Source organism: Artemia franciscana, chromosome 2 (genome assembly GCF_032884065.1).
Source record: "Artemia franciscana chromosome 2, ASM3288406v1, whole genome shotgun sequence".
In the NCBI taxonomy this organism is placed as follows: Eukaryota; Metazoa; Arthropoda; class Branchiopoda; order Anostraca; family Artemiidae; genus Artemia; species Artemia franciscana.
Window position 1 is genome coordinate 46,244,264 of NC_088864.1, and position 23,400 is coordinate 46,267,663.

The following is a 23,400-nucleotide window of genomic DNA, read 5'->3' on the forward strand; positions in this document are numbered from 1 at the left end:
CAAAGCCTCCAGGGTTCTAAATTATGCAATTTACATATTGTTTACATAAAGGACTTGCTATTTGGAAGTATGTAGACATTTTTCGGGGGGAATGGGAATTTTTTGGCTGGGGGATATTCCACTGGGAAAAGTTTCCAGGGAGTAGTTTCCTGGGAATAGTTTCCAGGGGTAAAATTTCAAGAGGAACTTGCACGCGGGGGAAATTAAACAGAATTGGAGTACGATTTTTTTTTTACTTTCTTACTTTCTCTTTGGTGACTCAATTTTACATGTGCAAATGTTCCGGAGAATGGTCCGGGGAAAATTTTCAGCGGGATTGGAATTTTCTGGGGAATTTTTCTGGAAGGGAAGGGAGAGGTTCTACGGGCCAAAGGTTCTGTTGGGGGGAAGATTTGAAGGGGAAATTCTCCTTGAAAGGAGGAATTTTTTGCATGATCTGAAAAACGGTCAGAAATTAAATAAAAAATACTTTCTAATAAAAGTAAGGAGCATTATCAAAATTTAAAATGAACAGAAATTATTCTATATATGAGGAGAATTACCTCCTCCTCAAAATGTTGCCCTGTGCGCTAAAGTTTGAATTTTTCCCCCATTCTTCCAGAATGACTCCTGAAACACAATATTTTTGCATCTGATCAGTGTACAATAGTCCAATTTGAGCCAGATTAACTTTGGAATAAATTGAGAAGTGCAGAGTGCATTAAGATTACAGATACATATGGATGTTAGCGCTGGTTTTCATGATTGCATATAAAATATTGATAGACTTTTTTACCCGGACAATGGATTTCTTTCGGCTATGTTTTGAACCTAAACTGTTTTTGAGCTTAGCTAAACAAAAACAATAATATTTGCACACTCAGCAATTCTTAATTTTACCCAGTTAAACTTTCGATCGGGTATTAATGATGAAGTTATTATTAGTTATGAAGTGGAGTTTTTTCCTGAAAATATTCTCAAAAATTCTAAAGTTGATTTATGGGCAGAAATATACCCTAGTGACAAAACAGCACCAAGAAGACAGGTGATCATGCCTCCGTTCGGCATGAGAAAGATATGATTGATTTGCTCTTGAAGTGTGAAAATGAGGAGTTAACACTACCTACGTACGTAATCATTTCACCCACTGAAGTGTCAGTAACTCCTGCTGTTGTTTATCATAAACTTGCTTCCATAAATTGTGCTCTCTATAGTATCCATGACCTCATGAAAGAAAAGGTGACAGCTTAAGATTTAAATTTTCTGTCACTTCCCATTCCTTATGCTAGTCCCCATATTGAAAGCACCGCCACCGTTATCGTTTCAAAAGTGCCTACATAACTTGACGAACCTACGAAACGGGCTGACACTATTAACAAAATTCCTGGTTATGAAGCTATTCACAGCATAAAACCTTCGGGCGATAAGATATTTGTCCAGATTAGTCAATCTGCAGGGAAAGATTTTCAGTGATGCGGTTTCAATTGTGCTGAATAGCTGTGTTGTTCAACCGTGTTGTTCATGGCATTGTTATGAGGGTGCCCGTTAATTATGATGCGCTGATCAAACAGTTCGTGGTAACGAACTGTAGTAAGGAGCGACCCGGCTCAATAGTAACCAAAACTCTAAAAAATTGAATTTTGATATCAATAGCTACATCAAAAGAATCGCATTTTAATGCTGATTTTAAATATATAAGTTTCATCAAGATCAGTATTACCCATCAAAAGTTACGAGCCTGAGAAAATTTGCCTTATTTAGGAAAATAGGGGGAAACACCCCCTAAAAGTCGTAGGATCTTAACGAAAATGACACCATCAGATTCAGGGTATCAGAGAACTATACTGTAGAAGTTTCAAGCTCCTATCTACAAAAATGTGGAATTTTGTATTTTTTGCCAGAAGACAAATCACGGGTGCGTGTTTATTTGTTTTTTTTTTTGTTTTTTTTTTTTTTTCTTTCTTTTCCCCAGGGGTCATCGTATCGACCAAGTGGTCCTATATTGTCGCAAGAGGGCTCATTCTAGCGGAAATGAAAAGTTCTAGTGCCCTTTTTAAGTGACCAAAAAAATTGGAGGGCATCTAGGCCCCCTCCCACGCTCATTTTTTTCCCAAAGTCAACGGATCAAAATTTTGAGATAGCCATTTTGTTCAACATAGTCGAAAACCATAATAACTATGTCTTTGGGGATGACTTACTCCCCCACAATCCCTGGGGGAGGGGCTGCAAGTTACAAACTTTGACCATTGTTTGCATATAGTAATGGTTATTGGGAAGTGTACAGACGTTTTCAGGGGGATTTTATTTTGTTTGGGGGTGGGGCTGAGGAGAGGGGGATATGTTGGAGGATCTTTCCTTGGAGGAATCTGTCATAGGGAAAGAAAAATTCAATGACAAGGGCGCAGGATTCTCTAGCATTACTATAAGAAAACAATGAAAAATAAACATGAAAACGTTTTTTCAAATGAAAGGAAGAAGTAGCATTGAAACTTAAAACGAACAGAGATTATTACGCATATGAGGGGTTCTAAAAATACTTTAGCATAAAGAGCGAGGTATTTAGGAGGAGATAAATACCTTGCTCTTTATGCTAAAGTATTTTTAGTAATTTCAACTATTTATTCTACGGCCTTTCTGATTCAGGGGTCATTCTTAAAGAAATGGGACAAAACTTACGATTTAGTGTAAAGAAGGAGGTATTAACGAGGGTACAAACCCCCTCATATACATAATAAAATTAAAGAATATAAAAGTTTGTTACGTAAGTTAATTCTAAAGTTACGTATATTTTTTACTAATAAAAATGTTCGTTAAAAATTAAAAGTTCTAGTTGCCTTTTTAAGTAACCGAAAAATTGGAGGGCAACTAGGCCTCCTTCTCCACCCCTTATTTCTCAAAATCGTCTGATCAAAACTAAGAGAAAGCCATTTAGCCAAAAAAAGAATTAATATACAAATTTCATTTTAATAGTTTATGTGCGGAGAGCCAAAACCAAACATGCATTAATTCAAAAACGTTCAGAAATTAAATAAAAAAAACTAATTTTTTTAGCTGAAAGTAAGGAGCGACATTAAAACTTAAAACGAACAGAAATTACTCCGTATATGAAATGAGTTGTCCCTCCGCAATCCCTCGCTCTTTACGCTAAAGTTTGGCTCTGCCACAATTCTACTTTTTAAAACAATTTAAAGCTTTAGCGTAAAGAGCGAGGGATTGCGGAGGGACAACTCATTTCATATACGGAGTAATTTCTGTTCGTTTTAAGTTTTAATGTCGCTCCTTACTTTCAGCTAAAAAAATTAGTTTTTTTTATTTAATCTATAAGGAATGAAGGTGTCATCGACGCTAAGCAATCGGGAAAATCCCTGACCGTGAAAATTACCTTTGCTGATGCTGTAGCCCAAAGTAATTGCCCACGACTCAGACTTAAGGTTGGTTATGAATCCTTCCGGGTATTTTGATTCCTGTCCCAGCACCAAAAAGTACCATTTTTGGTGTCATAGGGCACTTACAGATGGCTAAATCGCGATAAATTTGTAAATAGCACTTAGATATGAGCAATAGCTTTGAAATGAACCATTAAAAACTCTTACTACGATATTGCAGTAGCCTGCTAGACTTGACAGAAATAAAAGAATACACATCAGTACTACCCATTATAAAAAGTGTCTTTCCTTATTGGCTGTAATTTTCCGGTACGTGTTTTCAGTGCTCTTTTCTTTTGGATACTATACCGGTTTTTGGGCGGACGGGGGGTTCAAGCTCTTTTTTTTTCATTTCCATAAACATTTTTTCGCAGTAAGCTCTTACAATGAATATTAACCAAAATAATAGTTATTTATTCAAATGAAAATTGCTTTCTCAGTGGATGTTTTTTAACGTGCTTTTAAACTTCGGATTACAATGGGCCGTGGTTCACTCTTTATTAAGTTGCAGTTATCCCTAGGGCCTATTATTCTTGAAAATGGTCTAATTTTTCCATTTTTTTAAATTCAGAATGTTGAATGACCCCAAGGCTATTGTTCTATGATCTCATGAAACTTTTCAAATATTTATAGCTTTCTTATTTTAGAAATGTCAACTAAAGTTTTAATTACTCTAAGTAATTCTCTTTCAAGCTATTTCTTTTCATAAGGAAAGAGCTAATAACCTAATGGGATTTACTTCTAAGTCAGACTTACGTTTCCTATTGTGGTTGAACTTCTTTTATATTTGGCTTAAAAATTCTACGGCACTAGAGTACGCAAGTAAAATTTCAAATAGCAAAAAGAGCTTTGAAAATATTGAAAAGAGTAGCCATGATTTATATAAAATGTTTTGATACCTCTAGCTTAAGAACAGCGACGTACCTACAGAGAAACAGAGGGTTCCCCTGTGAAAGGATATCGTGGCTAAAAAGTTATTATTCTTTTAACAGCATAATATTTCACGGAGGAACAAAGAAAGCAAGTCAGGTTTCTAAAAATACATGATTATTTGGCTTAGTTTCGCACAAAAGCTTAAGGAATAATGCAATTAGCTTACGAAAAAATGTCATGAGACCACCTCTTTCCGATTCAAGCACACTTTTGCCAAGTAATTATAGGATACTCAATATTCTTTGTTAATTAGGCTAATTTCAGTATATACATGTTTATACATTCTATGACGGCACTTTATTCAGCGGTACGACTCAATATTCAACTCAATTATTTACAATGACCAAGCTAGGATACAGTAACACATGTGCCAAAATAAAATTTCTGCAGGCATAGAGTACCAATAATGTATCCATTAAATCGTTTATTAAGTCGAGTTATGGTCAACCTCTAATCGCCATATTTATGCTCAACCAGATAAAAAAAAATCACGCTCCCCCCCCTCATACTATCCCTGGGAATTGACGTAGATGCAACCACGAACAGCCCTATAGCAAGTATTATGTTCCTAAATAGTAACACCTGGTAACGATAACCACAATTCAAAAAATATTGAAATTCAATGAACATCCGACGTATTTTCTTATGATTATAATTCCAAATATGTTAAATTTATAGAGATTAAAGTTATATATTGAACGTTCAGAGTTTTTTTAATATTACAAAAAAGAGGTCTAACATCTCTAAAAATGGGATATGTTTTGATGAAAATTTCACTGTTAGGTTCACCATATCATAGCACACAGTATATATTTTGTACTGTTATATAAGAAAAGAAAATCGAGAAATCTGGAAACTCCAGTCCCAGAAATTTTTACTGTCTCCAAAATATTCTGTATTTTCATGATATTATGTGCCTTTTTTGTTCTTTAACCAAACTTTCTGCAACGAAATAAGTCCTGGCACAAATATTGGGTAGTATATCTTTTCCAGATGCTTCTGTAATTGGCAATTTCCTTAGGGACGACAAAGTGTTAACCTGTCAGACCTTGTTTCCTCCTTGTATTCTGTTCAAATTTGTTTAGGATTAGTCTTAATCTGGGAGCATAAAAAATATGGGCTCCCTACGGGCATTTTTTGCTCTGGATATACTGTCAGTATAATATCACGATTTTTGCTTTGTCAAAAATAAGATAGAAGAGTATTCCCTTGCTGGGGATATTCTGCTGAGTTATAGGTACATAAGAAGACCTGGAAATAAATTGTAAAAAAAATCAGCAGCACAGAATTCTTATGTAAGGAGGTATAGCCGTCTTTTTAGATTTCGAAGGTGTGGAGAACATTTAATCCATCATAAAAAAGCTTGAAATATTCTTGGGGCCTTTCCATTTTGGAATCAAAATTTCAAATTTGTTTCATTACTGAAGAAAAACTGTTTAAAACAATACAAAAAAGCATATGGACAAGCTCTCGAATAATTGAAGCTTAAAAAGTTTTCTGTATTGCTTTGCGATTGACAATATGACAATCAAAATTGACAATCCAAATATCTTCCGATTAAGATAAAAAAAAATAACAATAAATATCAACCCTTAGAACACTCAAAGTCAATTGATTACTTTTTGAATTTTTTTTCTTCTCTGTATCTTCTTTCTTTGGAGATTGATATGAAAATTGGAAGAAAAAATCTGTCATAGAATATGTAAGAGGATGAGTTGACATTTTCTGTAAAACTGGAACATCTTTGGAGCCATGTTGGGTTTCAATTTTATTATCTACTAGCTGGGTCCCAGCGGCTTCGCCACCGGGCCTTACCACGGCGTGTGGCAGGCTTCTATATATGGATTTTCATTATACCTTGTGCTCGAACCGCAGACAGTTTGCTGTCTTTTTATACTAAAGTTTTTTCAAAGATATTGTATTATTAAAGCAAGTTTGATTTCTAATGATATCTACTAAGTTTCAAAATTTTGGTTTTCTTTTTTACGGTTTTTGAATTCTTGTAATCCCTGGTTTTTTAATTTTCTTTTTTTTTCTTTTTTTGGTTTTTTAGTTTTTTTAGTTTTCTTCTTTTTTTATTTTCCTGATCTTCTTTATTTTTTTTTTGTTTTTTAAGTAACATGTCCTAGCAACACGTGTGCAGGGTGCTAATTGTCGTTACAAAGCTTTGGTGGGTTAATATTTCTCAACATGATTATTGTTACACCTATTTTTAGTTGTAACACCCTAGATGGAAACCCTGGGAGATCCAGCGAATTTTTATTCGCTATATATATATATATATATATATATATATATATATATATATATATATATATATATATATATATATATATATATATATATATATATATATATATATATATATATATAAATAAGTTGTTTGTGTGTTATGTCTGTTACACTATGTCTGTTACGCCAGACATATGACGTCTGAAAAATAAAGAAGAAAAAGAAAACAAACTAAAATGTAAAAACAGGGAATTGCATAAATATGTCGAAATGTTTCGACAATAGATTAAAGTAATTCGAAAACCTTAAAAAAGCTACTTAAAATTTGAGGTTTATTACAAATTGTTGAGCTTTAGCAAGCTTAGCACGTAAAGAGGAATTTTTACTATAGATCTTAAAATGACAGAAGAAACAGCCGAGGAAGCTGCTCAAATAGTTAATTCAAAGAGAAATTTTAGTATAAATCCTACAATGGCAGAAGAAACAGCCGAGGAATCTGCTCAAAGGGTTAATGCCAAAAGGCTTGCGGCTAAAGAAAGCAAAACCGCGCAGTTAGATGAAAATCCACCTGGACAGCGAGAGTCAAAACGTATCAAAACTGAAAATGATAGCGATGATGATTGGTGTAGCGATCAATGCCTACCAGATTTTTGTTAAAAAAAACAAAGGTTCGGCGATATGTATTTCATAGTGACGCTGAAAAATAAAGAAGAAAAAGAAAACTAAAAAAAGAAAAATGGTAAAAAACTAAAAAAAAAACTAAAAAGAAAAAACTAAAAAAAATTAAATAAAAAAAAATTAAAAAAAGAAAAAACCTAAAAAGAAAAAAACGTAAAAAAATAAAAAATAATAGAAAAGGTAAAAAACTAAAAAGAAAAAAAAACTAAAAAAAGCTAAAAAACTAAAAAAAGAAAAAACTAAAAAAACTCTGAATTGTACAAATATTTCAATATATTTTCACAATAGATTAAAGTAATTCGAAAACCTTAAAACAGATACCCAAAATTTTTAGGTTTATTATAAATTGTTGGAGCTTTAGCATGCTTGGCACATAAAGATTTTTCCAAGTGTCAATCTTAGAATGAACATTGATAAATTGAAGAAAACAAATCAATAAAAAGAAAGAAACTAAAAAAAAAAGAAAAACTAAAAAAGAAAAAACTAAAAAAGATAAAAAAAACTAAAAAAGAAACTGTATCTATATATATATATATATATAAATAAGTTATATATATGCATGTTTGTTTGTTTGTGGGTTTGCATTTGACGTCATTATAAGTATATAAGGCTTTGTATATGACGTCATTATAAGATGACACTACAGACCGGGACAGCGGGACACAAATGACGACCGAGAGCGGAGCTTGGTCTGATTCAGACGGATAAATAGAAAACGTTCTGATTCAATTTTTGCATAAATATCAACGATGTATTGGTGAAACAATTGACGGCATTTTAAAATATAATTGTCTTCATCCTGCCGATCATTAGTCTATAGGAATAATAATGCATTGCGCTGCATTTTTTATTCATTTCTTTGTTAATGGCTGGATTTATCAATTTAATATTAAAGTGATAGCCGTCGGCCCCATCCCAAAAAATGATAGAATATTGTAGGGCATCGTAGCATCGATGAGTTTCAGCAATTCTTACCAACTGATCGTTTCGCTTATGAAGAATAATATCTCAAGGTAAAAACTGATCACCGACCATAACGATTGCCACTTCTTCGATAGTTGGAGCATTGTATCTACGTAGATGTTGGCAAAGGGGCGTTTTGTCAGTGGAAATAACAATTTTATGCGTATCAGTAGGCATCAAATCGATGGCTATTTTGAACAGACGCACTAAGTTATTATTTTCGTGGAAAAAATGTTGCAATTGGGAAAAGATTGTCCTTTCAATGTCGGGAGACATTTTGCAACGAGCATTCAATTCAGAATTTCTATCACTGATGAAGTACAGTTGTAAAAATTTATGATTCTCACCTGAGAATGGTAGAAGGGACCCTGCTCTATGATAAATTTGCCGTTTTACTTTGAAAGTAGGCACAAATTGATCTGGATTTTCTATTTGGGCACCAAACGACGTCATTTGGAAACATGAGTTATATTTTCTGATCTGTGATAAAAAAAAACGCTTAGATTCTGACGTAGTTCCAGTAAGAAAGGTCTTCAATGGCTCTGGTGGTGAAGCCAGTTGAGGAAGTTAAACTTTTCCTGAGGCGCAGCACATTCCCATTGTTTCACCATTGAATTTCAAGGCCTTGCAATAGGGACAAATTTTAGACATAGTCCCGATTTTAACACATCTACTCAAGGTATAATCATCGACCGGGCTGTACCTGAATGCCAGGCGATAATTTTCAGGTTGCTCTTGTGATTCCTCGGCACGCTTTCCTTTGGTGATTTCTCTTTGAGACGCAAGCCTAATTTCACGCTGTTGTTGTGATTCCTCGGCACGCTTTCTTTTCTTACTTTTCCTATCAGCCGCAAGCCTGTTTTCTTGATGTTCTTGTGATTCCTCGGCACGCTTTCTTTTCTTACTTTCTCTATCAGCCGCAAGCCGTTTTTCATGCTGTTCTTGTGGCTCCTTGGCACACTTTCTTTTCTTACTTTCTCTATCAGCCGAAAGTCTTTTGGCATAGACTCTTTGAGCAGCTTCCTCGGCTGTTGCCATTGTAGGTTCTTCAGTCATTTTATAATTAAAAATGTCTCTTTCAACAATCTCCTTACAATAAAAAATTTGTATTGGAAAGATTTTATTAAATACTTTTTAATGACGTCATATACTAAGAATCGTCATATCAAACATGACGACAACTAACTTCATGACGACATACAGCTCAATCCTTATAAGGACTTCAGTCGACAGACAGACAAACAACTTATTCTTATATCTATATATATAAAATTAAGTTGTTTGTGGGTTATGTCTGTCTGTCGAGTTACGTCATGTCATCATGTCGTCATGTCGTAATGAAGTTAGTTGTCGTCATGTTCGTTATGACGATGAGGTCATTAAAAGTATTTAAGAAAATCGTTCTTAGACAAATTCTTAATTGTAAGAAGATCGTGGACGGAAAAATGTTTAATTGTAAAATGACTGAAAACTAAAACTTAAAAAAAACTAAAAAGAAGGTAAAAACGGAAAAAAACTAAAACGAAAGAAAAACTAAAAACTAATAAAAAAACTAAAAAAACTAAAAACTGAAAAAGAAAAAAGACTAAAAAGAAAAAAGAAAAAACTAAAAAAGCTAAAAAAGGGTAAAAACCAATAATAAAACTAAAAGACACAGGGACACAACTACAATGGCACGTAACTAATATTGGTAGAGCGTTATGTTTCAGGTTGTAGATCTGAAAGGTTCAATCCTGAATACAAAAGAAGAAAAAAAACTAAAAAAGGTAAAAACTACAAAAAAAAAACTAAAAAAAAGAAAGAAAAACTAAAAACAAAAAATTTATTTCATAAACCAATTCAAAAACGAATGTATTCAAACCCGAGTAGCTGAGTTGGTAACGCGTTATGTTCCAGGTTCTAGGTCTGAGAAACTACAAAAAAATCAAAAGAAAAAACTAAAAAAACTAAAAAAAACTAAAACAAGGTAAAAACTACAAAAAAAAAATAAAAAGAAAAAAACTAAAAACTAATAGAAAAATTAAAAAATGCGCCTCAGGAAAAGTTAAACTTCCTCTATTGGCAGCACCACCAGAGCCATTGAAGACTTTCCTTACTGGAACTACGTCAGAATCTAAGCGTTTATTATCACAAATCAGAAAATATAACTCATGTTTCCAAATGACGTCGTTTGGAGCCCAACTCGAAAATCCAGATCAATTTATGTCTACTTTCAAAGTAAAAGGGCAAATTTATCATAGAGCAGGGTCCCTTCTACCATTCTCAGGCGAGAATCATAAATTTTTACAATTGTACTTCATCAGTGATGGAAATTCTGAATTGAATGCACGTTGCGAAATTTCTCCCAACGTTGAAAGGACAATCGTTTCCCAATTGCAACATCTTTTCCACGAAAATAATAATTTAGTGCGTCTGTTCAAAACAGCCATCGATTTGATGCCTGCTGATACGCATAAAATTGTTATTTCCGCTGACAAAACGCCTCCTGGCCAACATGTGCGTAGATACAATGCTCCAACTATCGACGAAGTGGCAATCGTTATGGTCGGTGATCAGTTTTTACCTCGAGATATTATTCTTCATAAGCGAAATGCTCAGTTGTTAAGAATTGCTGAAACTCATCGATACTACGATGCCCTACAATATCCTATCATTTTTTGGGATGGAGCCGACGGCTATCACTTTAATATTAAATTGATGAATCCAGCCACTAACAAAGAAATGAATAAGAAATGCAGTGCAATGCATTATTATTCCTATAGACTAATGATTCGGCAGGATGAAGAAATTTATATTTTAAAATGTCGTGAATTGTTTCACCAATTTGTCGTTGATATGTATGCTAAAATTGAATCAGAACGTTTGCTATATATCTGCCTGAATCAGACCAAGCTCCGCTCTGAACAATACATTCATTTGCGAGATGCAGTTATAAATGACGGTAATATCACAAACATTGGAAGATTAACAATTTTACCTTCGTCATATGCTGGCAGTCCCCGTCATATGCATTAATATGCTCAAGATGCTATTGCGTATGTTTGTCTCTATGGTCGTCCAGATTTATTTATTACATTTACATGTAATCAATCTTGGGACGAGATACTGCAGCTTTTACTTCAAGGACAATCGGCGGTTCATAGACATGACATTACGGCCCGTGTCTTCCGGCAAAAGTTGAAATCACTGATAAACTACATAGTAAAACTTGAAGTGTTTGGGTCAGTGCGATGCTGGATGTACTCAGTGGAATGGCAAAAACGAGGTTTGCCACACGCACATATACTAATCTGGCTACATAAAAAAATTACTTCGAACGAAATTGATGATGTGATTTCCGCTGAAATACCTGATGAAAATGTCGATAAGGGGTTACATGATATTATTGTAAAAAATATGATACATGGACCTTGCAGTGCACTGAACGAAAATTCACCATGCATGGCCAAAGGAAGGTGAACAAAGCAATATCCTCGACTTTTAGTATCCAACACAATTACTGGCAATGATGGTTACCCACAATATAGAAGAAGATCTACCTAAGATGGCGGTAAAACAGCAATAATAAAGAAGCGTAACGGTACCACCATCGAAGTAGATAACCAGTGGGTTGTTCTGTATTCCCCATTATTATCAAAAACATTTAATGCACACATAAACGTTGAATACTGTAACTCCGTAAAGGCAATCAAATATATATGTAAATACGTCAACAAAGGCAGTGACATGGCAGTTTTTGGCTTGCAGCCCGAAATCAAAGATATCGACGAAATCGTACAATATCAGGCTGGAAGATACATAAGCAGTAATGAAGCTGTTTGGCGAATTCTTTCATTTCCGATACATGAAGGTAGTCCAGCTGTTGTTCACTTAGCGGTACATTTACAGAATGGTCAACGTGTTTATTTCTCGGAAACCAACGTGCAACAAAGAGCCCTGAATCCACCGGATACAAAGTTAACCGCTTTCTTTTCGCTTTGCAAAAATGATTCTTTTGCAAAAAAACTGCTGTATACTGAAGTGCCTTCGTATTACACGTGGAATACTAAAAATAAAGTATTTGAACGTCGAAAACAGGGTACGTTAGTTGACGGCCAGCCTACCATCTTCAAAGATACCACGATATTAAGACTCTACACCGTTCACCCCAATCAACATGAATGCTTCTTTCTACGCCTGCTTTTGGTGAATGTGCCCGGTCCGACATCCTTTGAGTATTTGAGGACTGTAAACGATACTATACATGACACTTACCGTAGTGCATGCCAAGCTCTGAATTTATTGGAGAATGACCAACTCTGGGATAACTGCATCAATGACCCGTGCGAAACGTCAACCCCAAGTCAAATTCGTGCATTGTTTGGCATCATTTTAACAACTTGCTCTCCATCAGCTCCTACAGAGTTATGGGAAAAATATAAGTCAAAAATGTCCGAAGATATACTCCATCGAAAACAGTTAGAGACGTCAGATATGACTTTTGATTTTACATCAGAAATTTATAACTACACTTTAGTTATTATAGAAGATTTGTGCGTACGTATGGCAAACAAACCTCTTCAGGATTTGGGAATGCCTTCACCTAACCGCATCGCTGCTGTTTCGACATGTTTAGAATTGGATCGTGAACAAAGTTGCAGCACGAGTGATCTATTGTCGTATATACAAAATAACATTTCCAAGTTAACGTCGGAACAAAAAGACATTTATGATACGATAATGCATTGTGTCGATAACAACGTTGGAGAAATTTTCTTTTTGGATGCGCCAGGAGGTACTGGTAAAACGTTTGTGATAAAACTGATTCTGGCATCAATTCGATAAAAAAAATGATATAGCGTTGGCAATTGCGTCGTCCGAAATAGCCGCAACATTGCTGCCTGGTGAAAGAACTGCTCATTCCGCTTTGAAATTGCCTCTGAATTTGCATTCTACAGAAACTCCCACGTGCAATATTTCCAAATCATCTGGGATGGGTAAAGTATTGCAGCAATGCAAACTTATTATTTGGGATGAGTGCACAATAGCACACAAAAAATCAATCGAGGCTCTGGATCAATGCTTGAAAGATTTGCGAGGGAAGTCGAAACCCTTTGGCAGCACATTAATATTGCTTGCGGGAGATTTCAGGCAAACATTACCTATAATACCTAGATCAACTCCTGCAGACGAAATGAATGCTTGCCTGAAAAATTCTAATTTATGGGCACACGTAAAAACATTAAAATTAACTACAAATATGCGTGTCCGATTGCAAAACGATGACTCTGGTCAAACATTTTCAGATCAATTGCTGGCAATTGGAAACGGAAAGCTCCCAGTAGACTCAATTTCAGGACGTATACAACTACCTGCTGATTTCTGTAGTTTAGTGACGTCCAAAAATGAATTGATTGAAAAAGTATTTCCGAATATTCTAAAAAATTATAAAAATAATAAATGGCTAAGTGAAAGAGCGATTGTCGCACCCAAAAATATAGACGTCCACGAAATCAACATTATTGTTTTGACCAAGATTCGAGACCACGCAGTCCTTTACAAGTCAGTCGACACAGTTTTGGAACCAAATGAAGCGGTTAGTTATCCATCTGAATTTTTAAATTCCGTGGATCTTTCAGGGTTTCCACCACACGTGCTACAACTAAAAATAGGCGTACCAATAATACTTTTAAGAAATATCAACCCACCAAAGCTTTGCAATGGCACGCGACTTGCCGTAAAAAAAAACAATGGAAAACCTGATAGAGGCCACAATCTTGACAGGGCCTTTTGAGGGTGAGGCTGTTCTTATTCCTCGCATTCCCATGATTCCAACGGATCTGCCTTTTCAATTTAAAAGATTGCAATTCCCAATTCGATTAGCATTTGCAATCACCATTAACAAAGCTCAACGTCAATCATTAGAAAAATGTGGTATAGATCTCAATACTGATTGTTTTTCCCATGGATCTCAATACTGATTGTTTTTCCCATGGACAATTGTACGTTGCATGTTCGAGGGTCGGTAAACCTGACAATTTATTTATATGCAGCGACAATTGGACAGCGAAGGATGTTGTATATTCGCAAGTTTTACGCAGTTAATTTGTATTGTATCTATCTATCTATCTATCTATATAAAAACGAGTTGTGTGTATGCATGTTTGTTTGTTTGTAAAAAGAGCGTTTGCATATGACGTCATTATTAGTACATACGGCTTTGTATATGGACAGACAATGGGAAAGCCAAGATTTTTGTATATTCGCAATTTTTACGTAGTTTGAAACACATATATAAATCTATCTATATTCACAAGTGGGACACAGGGACACAACTACAATGCCGCGTAACTAATATGGCGCGTAACGACTTACGCGCGCGGGGGGGCTTGGGGTGGCGCTTCCGCGCCACCCCAACAGCTAGTATATATATAGCCACCCCAACAGCTATATATATATATATATATATATATATATATATATATATATATATATATATATATATATATATATAAATAATATATATATTATATATATATTATATATATATATTATATATATATATATATATATATATATATATATATATATATATATATATATATATATATATATATATATATATATATATATATATATTTGAATGAAGTTTAATTTGAAGCTTAAAGTGAACAAAAATCGCTATAAATGAAAACAGAGAAAGGCCAAAGCAAAAAGTAATTATATATATATATATATATATATATATATATATATATATATATATATATATATATATATATATATATATATATATATATATATATATATCTCTATATATATAAAAATAAGTTGTCTGTCTGTCTGTCTGTGGATCAGGTGACGTCATGTTTCTGTGTCGACTGACGTCATGAAATTAGCTGTCGTCATTTTTGCTATGACGGTGACGTCATTAATGGTATTTAAGACATTTGTTCACGGAAAAATGTTTAATTGTAAAATGACTGAAGAACCTACAATGGCAACAGCCGAGGAAGCTGCTCAAAGAGTTTATGCCAAAAAACTTGCTGCTGATAGAGAAAGTAAGAAAAGAAAGCGTTCCGAGGAATCACAAAAACAGCAAGAAAACAGGCTTGCGGCTAAAGAACGCAAAACCGCGCAGTTAGATGAAAATCCACCTGGACAGCGAGAGTCAAAACATATCAAAACTGAAAATGATAGCGATGATGATTGGGTTTGGGATTTTGACTTGGATAAGGTCATCAATGCCTACCAGATTTAAGTTAAAAAAACAAAGGTTCGTCGATATGTACTTCATAGTGACGCTGAAAAATAAAGAAGAAAAAGAAAACTGAAAAAAGAATACAGGTAAAAAACTAAAAAAAACTAAAAAGAAAAAACACTCAAAGAGAAATTACAGACCGGGACACAAATGACGACCGAGACAGAGGGAATATGACGACCGGGAACCTCAAAGAGAAATTACAGACTGGGACACCCGGACACAAATCACGACCGGGACACAGGGAATATAAATGACGACCGGGACACAGGGACACAACTACAACGGGGACGCCGGGGGCACAGGCAGGATATATAAATGACGACCGGGACACAGGGATTGTTCGAATAGAAATTACATACCGGGACACCGGGACACAAATGACGACCGGGACACCGGGACACAGGGAATATAAATGACGACCGGGACACTCAAAGAGAAATTACAAACTGGGACACCGGGAAACAAATGACGACCGGGACACAGGGAATATAAATGACGACCGGGACACAGGGACACATCATTAGAATAATGAGGTATAGATCTGAATACGGATTGTTTTTCCCATGGACAATTATATGTTGCATGTTCAAGAGTCAGTAAACCTGACAATGTATTTATATGTACAGACAATGGGACAGCGAAGAATGTTGTATATTCGCATGTTTTACGTAGTTAAAAACATATATTTATATCTATCTCTATTCACAGGTGGGACACAGGGATACAACTACAATGGCGCGTAACTAATATGGTGCGTAACGACTTACGCGCGCGGGGGGGCTTGGGGGGGCGCGAAGCGCCCCACCAACTAGGTGTTGGGGTGGCGCGAAGCGCCACCCCAACAGCTAGTATATATATATATATATATATATATATATATATATATATATATATATATATATATATATATATATATATATATATATATATATATATATATATATATATATATATATATATATATATATATATATATATATATATATGTATATATATATATATATATATATATTTATTTATTTATTTATATATTCACAGGTGGGACACAGGAACACAACTACAGTCGCGCGTAACTAATATGGCGCGTAACGACTTAAGCTCGGGGGGAGGGGGCTTGGGGGGGCACACGAAGTGCCCCCACCCACTAGGTGTTAGTGTTTAGCAAAGCGCCACACCAACAGCTAGTTTATATATAGAAGAGAATTTGGATCATTCATGCTAAAAAAAATTAGCTCTAGAACTCAATTAGTACTGTTGTGGTAGTGATAGGATTCCTTGTATTTCGTCTCGTCATGAGTTTTTGTGTTTTGGGACTTTCAGATTTTCCTTAGATAGAAATCGTCGTTGTACAAAATGAAAACTTATGTTGCAAGGTTGATGTAATTTATGTGTCACTGGACAATTTATCTTGTAATCTTGGTGGAATTAACTTTGACACGATCTCCCCTCTTGTAAAGAGAAGCTTAAAAAGACGACACCATTTTGATATTTTTTTTATATTACAATCCTTGCGGAAAGAAATTTATTGGAAAAGTAAAAAAAGATGGTGCCTCTCTTTTCGAACTTTTGGAAAAAAAAATTTTGAAAAATTTAACTCAACAAAACTGAATGTAGAGAAGTATTATGAAATGCAAAAGGTATAGAATGGTCATTTGTTGTATTTTATGAGCTTTTTGATCTTATGAAATTATGATCTTATGAATTTTTATGTCATCCCATTGATTTTTAAGGGCTAGGTTTTAAGTTTGTTTACACATAAACAAGCGAAAATTTTCTGTTAACAAGTTGAGGATTAAATGCCATAAAAAAATTAATAAAGAGGGTAGTCCGTACATTAGAGCTTCGTGGTTAAATTTTGTGAAATCTTTATTATTAATGTAAATTTTTTGGCAGGACATAATAAAAATGTCATGCATGGTAGAGCTATGTGTCTGAGCTCACTTGGTTACTTTTGCTTAGTCAGGACACAAGCTATGTAGTACTCCCTGATAAGGGTATTTGGAAAACTATTTAGTTCCATGCATTGCAGTCCTGTGTTAACCGGGTGGTGATCTCGTGTACTGATGGGCTTCATCTGCAATCATGTCTCCAGAACCACCTATCAGCTCGAGGCTCGACTTGACAGCGCTGAGTCAGGTTTTCTTTAGGTTCTAACACGTTCTTTTTTTCAATTAAGCACTAATCTGCAACGTAGGCCATGATTTATGAAAGTTTGCTTGCTGCCGCCACATGAAATTTAGTTTATGATTATTTTTTCACTGCCACTACAAGTGGCTAATGAGGGATGGCATATCGTACAGCAAATCGGTGGCAGAAAATGAGGGTGGAATATCGATCAATTCTCTGGTAAATGACTGTTTTTGGGACTCTATATGTCCCACTGAGGCCAATTTCCATTAAGTCTCTTTGAAATATCTGATCAAAGATAATACGGCTATGTGCGTCAGCACCTTTTAAGGAGACAGCTAGGCAGATCAAACCGGGGCATCGAAAATACGAAAAGTTGTTCTGTGGTACATTTACTTTGTAGTCCAGATCGGCTTTTGTAACTGAATGAAGGCAATGGCAGCTTGTGCAACACTACATCGTATTTCTTAACTCTATAAACTATACCGTTGATGTTGATATAGGATCTAAGATAATTGAAATGAATGGCAACTTGAATCTGTATTTTGTTTACGTGCATAGGGTATAATGCAAGTCGGGAGCATTACATATAACTTTAGTCTTGCCTATATGGATCTTGAGTCCCAATGAAAAAGTAACTTCAACGTCTTCCAGCAGCATGTCCCAAGCTACATTGTAGATTTGCCAGGATAGGCAACATCATCAGTATAACTGATGTCGGCGGTGCTGAAATTAAGGCTAACTTGGACTTCTTGAAAGTTTAATATTGTTTTTTTCTATTATCAAACCAGCACAATATTGTTTTGTCGAGTTGTCAAGTGTATCTTTCCTTTACTGAAATACTCGTCTCTTCAGACAAAAAAAATATGTGAAAATATACTATGCTAGATTACACATTCTTGCCCAGATGTCTATAGACTAGAAGTTTTTTTTCTTTCCTCTTTTCGTAAAATGAATCGTTATCAACATTTATAGATTATTTCTGTCGCATTATAAACTGAAGATTACAGCCTGAAATAATCAACTTCGCTTCTTGTATTGTTCTACCTTTTTTTTTCTCCTCCGGTTGTCCTGGGAAAATCAAAGGGACTTTCCCAAGTTAAGATGATAGTATTTTCAAGCATCATTGATAAGATTGCTTATCCTACATTCCAAAGGAATAATTCGTTGTTGTGCCAACGCAATACATCTTATGGAGTTAGCTTTAATTGCAGCATAACCTATGCAGGATCGTGGAATGAACTAGGCAATAGTTGGTGTCGGGCAGTCTTACTCATTAGGAACAGATAAGGTTGGTTGTCCTAACTCTCTAAAGGTGGCAAATAATCACAATTTAGATAATACCGATTTAATACATTGTGTATTTAGTAAATTGAGTAACGATTTTTGTACTGGTTTGCATCGAAAATGTATCGAATTAGAAAACTATATAATATATAATTTTTTTTCAAAACTTAGAGCTAATTAATTTACTTTTACTTGTAATTTTTTTTACAGTTGGTAACACACGAGTGGTGAGCACGAGTGGTGAGCAATATATATATATATATATATATATATATATATATATATATATATATATATATATATATATATATATATATATACATATATATATATATATATATATATATATATATATATATATATATATATATATATATATATATATATATATATATATATATATATATATATATATATATATATATATATATATATATATATATATATATGTATATATATATATATATATATATATATATATATATATATATATATATATATATGTATATATATATATATATATATATATATATATTTATTTATTTATTTATATATTCACAGGTGGGACACAGGAACACAACTACAGTCGCGCGTAACTAATATGGCGCGTAACGACTTAAGCTCGGGGGGAGGGGGCTTGGGGGGGCACACGAAGTGCCCCCACCCACTAGGTGTTAGTGTTTAGCAAAGCGCCACACCAACAGCTAGTTTATATATAGAAGAGAATTTGGATCATTCATGCTAAAAAAAATTAGCTCTAGAACTCAATTAGTACTGTTGTGGTAGTGATAGGATTCCTTGTATTTCGTCTCGTCATGAGTTTTTGTGTTTTGGGACTTTCAGATTTTCCTTAGATAGAAATCGTCGTTGTACAAAATGAAAACTTATGTTGCAAGGTTGATGTAATTTATGTGTCACTGGACAATTTATCTTGTAATCTTGGTGGAATTAACTTTGACACGATCTCCCCTCTTGTAAAGAGAAGCTTAAAAAGACGACACCATTTTGATATTTTTTTTATATTACAATCCTTGCGGAAAGAAATTTATTGGAAAAGTAAAAAAAGATGGTGCCTCTCTTTTCGAACTTTTGGAAAAAAAAATTTTGAAAAATTTAACTCAACAAAACTGAATGTAGAGAAGTATTATGAAATGCAAAAGGTATAGAATGGTCATTTGTTGTATTTTATGAGCTTTTTGATCTTATGAAATTATGATCTTATGAATTTTTATGTCATCCCATTGATTTTTAAGGGCTAGGTTTTAAGTTTGTTTACACATAAACAAGCGAAAATTTTCTGTTAACAAGTTGAGGATTAAATGCCATAAAAAAATTAATAAAGAGGGTAGTCCGTACATTAGAGCTTCGTGGTTAAATTTTGTGAAATCTTTATTATTAATGTAAATTTTTTGGCAGGACATAATAAAAATGTCATGCATGGTAGAGCTATGTGTCTGAGCTCACTTGGTTACTTTTGCTTAGTCAGGACACAAGCTATGTAGTACTCCCTGATAAGGGTATTTGGAAAACTATTTAGTTCCATGCATTGCAGTCCTGTGTTAACCGGGTGGTGATCTCGTGTACTGATGGGCTTCATCTGCAATCATGTCTCCAGAACCACCTATCAGCTCGAGGCTCGACTTGACAGCGCTGAGTCAGGTTTTCTTTAGGTTCTAACACGTTCTTTTTTTCAATTAAGCACTAATCTGCAACGTAGGCCATGATATATGAAAGTTTGCTTGCTGCCGCCACATGAAATTTAGTTTATGATTATTTTTTCACTGCCACTACAAGTGGCTAATGAGGGATGGCATATCGTACAGCAAATCGGTGGCAGAAAATGAGGGTGGAATATCGATCAATTCTCTGGTAAATGACTGTTTTTGGGACTCTATATGTCCCACTGAGGCCAATTTCCATTAAGTCTCTTTGAAATATCTGATCAAAGATAATACGGCTATGTGCGTCAGCACCTTTTAAGGAGACAGCTAGGCAGATCAAACCGGGGCATCGAAAATACGAAAAGTTGTTCTGTGGTACATTTACTTTGTAGTCCAGATCGGCTTTTGTAACTGAATGAAGGCAATGGCAGCTTGTGCAACACTACATCGTATTTCTTAACTCTATAAACTATACCGTTGATGTTGATATAGGATCTAAGATAATTGAAATGAATGGCAACTTGAATCTGTATTTTGTTTACGTGCATAGGGTATAATGCAAGTCGGGAGCATTACATATAACTTTAGTCTTGCCTATATGGATCTTGAGTCCCAATGAAAAAGTAACTTCAACGTCTTCCAGCAGCATGTCCCAAGCTACATTGTAGATTTGCCAGGATAGGCAACATCATCAGTATAACTGATGTCGGCGGTGCTGAAATTAAGGCTAACTTGGACTTCTTGAAAGTTTAATATTGTTTTTTTCTATTATCAAACCAGCACAATATTGTTTTGTCGAGTTGTCAAGTGTATCTTTCCTTTACTGAAATACTCGTCTCTTCAGACAAAAAAAATATGTGAAAATATACTATGCTAGATTACACATTCTTGCCCAGATGTCTATAGACTAGAAGTTTTTTTTCTTTCCTCTTTTCGTAAAATGAATCGTTATCAACATTTATAGATTATTTCTGTCGCATTATAAACTGAAGATTACAGCCTGAAATAATCAACTTCGCTTCTTGTATTGTTCTACCTTTTTTTTTCTCCTCCGGTTGTCCTGGGAAAATCAAAGGGACTTTCCCAAGTTAAGATGATAGTATTTTCAAGCATCATTGATAAGATTGCTTATCCTACATTCCAAAGAAATAATTCGTTGTTGTGCCAACGCAATACATCTTATGGAGTTAGCTTTAATTGCAGCATAACCTATGCAGGATCGTGGAATGAACTAGGCAATAGTTGGTGTCGGGCAGTCTTACTCATTAGGAACAGATAAGGTTGGTTGTCCTAACTCTCTAAAGGTGGCAAATAATCACAATTTAGATAATACCGATTTAATACATTGTGTATTTAGTAAATTGAGTAACGATTTTTGTACTGGTTTGCATCGAAAATGTATCGAATTAGAAAACTATATAATATATAATTTTTTTTCAAAACTTAGAGCTAATTAATTTACTTTTACTTGTAATTTTTTTTACAGTTGGTAACACACGAGTGGTGAGCAATAGAGGGGGAGTTTGCATTATATCAAAGCTCATCGTCTCTAAGAAGGGTGAGCCAATTTTTCTTATCTTGTAAACTTTTTGTCATTATAAAACTGCTACTAAAACAACAATTATTTTCGTAGAAAACACCGAGGTTTTAACGCCAGGACTGGTGACACCTAAGTTTTCAATGATTTAGAAAAAAAAACTCGAGAAAAAGTGCTGGATAAACTCTATGTGATTTCATTGGCTTATCCACAAGGTGATCGTGAGATTTAAAAATATAATTCCAATTTTTTTTCCGGTTCAAATACAATTTTCTATATAAAAAGACATAGATCAATAAATTAAGAAACATTTCCACCAGAGAAAAGCAAAAAATAAAACAAAATTTCTGGCAATACTTCGCTCAACCGTTCTTACTGCAAAAGGAAAAAGAATGTAAAATAAAACAAAATACATGAAACAAAAACAGAGAAAAACTGTCTGTTTATTAGTTTTCTTAGTTTGTATTTTTATTTGCAATCGCGTATTTTATTTTATATAATCCTTCTTTTTGTGCGCAGAGCTGTTGAGTCAGGACCTTGGCAGAATTATTGGTAATATTTTCTGTTTTTCCCTGACTATATATTTTAATGTTTATTTTATTATATATTTTTCTTAAATACTATTCTGAATGCACCTCAGGCTTATTTGTAAGTTTCACAACGACAATATTAATGCAACACCAAACTTAAGCATTCAATCTGTTTTCCACTTAATAAAAGTATATCACACCGGAGATATTTTTACTGCTAATATTCTGTTTTGACGCTCTCAAATAAAGAATTTCGGGGGATTTAAGACAACGAAGAACTTCATATCCCTAAAATGGTATCCTCATAACAGTAAAATCCTGGTAATTGGAATTAACGGATTAACTTATCAATATATGGAGTTAAAAGACCATCTTTTGAAATAGTCCGTAACAATGAACATCAAGGAAGAAGCAGTTCGTGCTGATAATAGCCACCATTCTAAGTAATGGAGGCTTAAGAGGCCTAACCCTACGAGCCAAAAAAATCTGCCTGATTTTTGAACGAGAGTCAATACCCTCAAAAAAGTAAGTGATCTTAATGAAAATCACACCATCAAATTTCGCATTTCAAAAAAGACAAGGTTTCAAGTTACTGAAATGTGGGATTTTGTACTTTTTTCTGAAAAGAATGATTACATATACGTGTTTATTATTATTATTTTTTTTTTTGTTGCGAGACCAACACTTTGGTTTTGTCCCGTATTTTTTTTTTTTTTTGTTTTTGTTTTTTTTTTGTTTTTTTTCCTATACCGCCGATCTCGGCTTATTCCTGGAAACTGGTAAGGGTCTAACCTGTGCGGTTTTT

General features: G+C 34.3%; 1 long non-coding RNA gene across 1 annotated transcript in view; it reads left to right on the plus strand.

Annotated features, from left to right (window-relative positions):
- The window catches only part of LOC136042788 (uncharacterized), a 137,817-nt gene that overhangs the window by 84,088 nt on the left and 30,329 nt on the right, over window positions 1–23,400 (plus strand). Inside the window, exon 2 of the long non-coding RNA XR_010621432.1 lies at window positions 22,015–22,086. This is a non-coding gene — a long non-coding RNA (uncharacterized LOC136042788). The remainder of the gene's footprint in view (window positions 1–22,014; window positions 22,087–23,400) is intronic.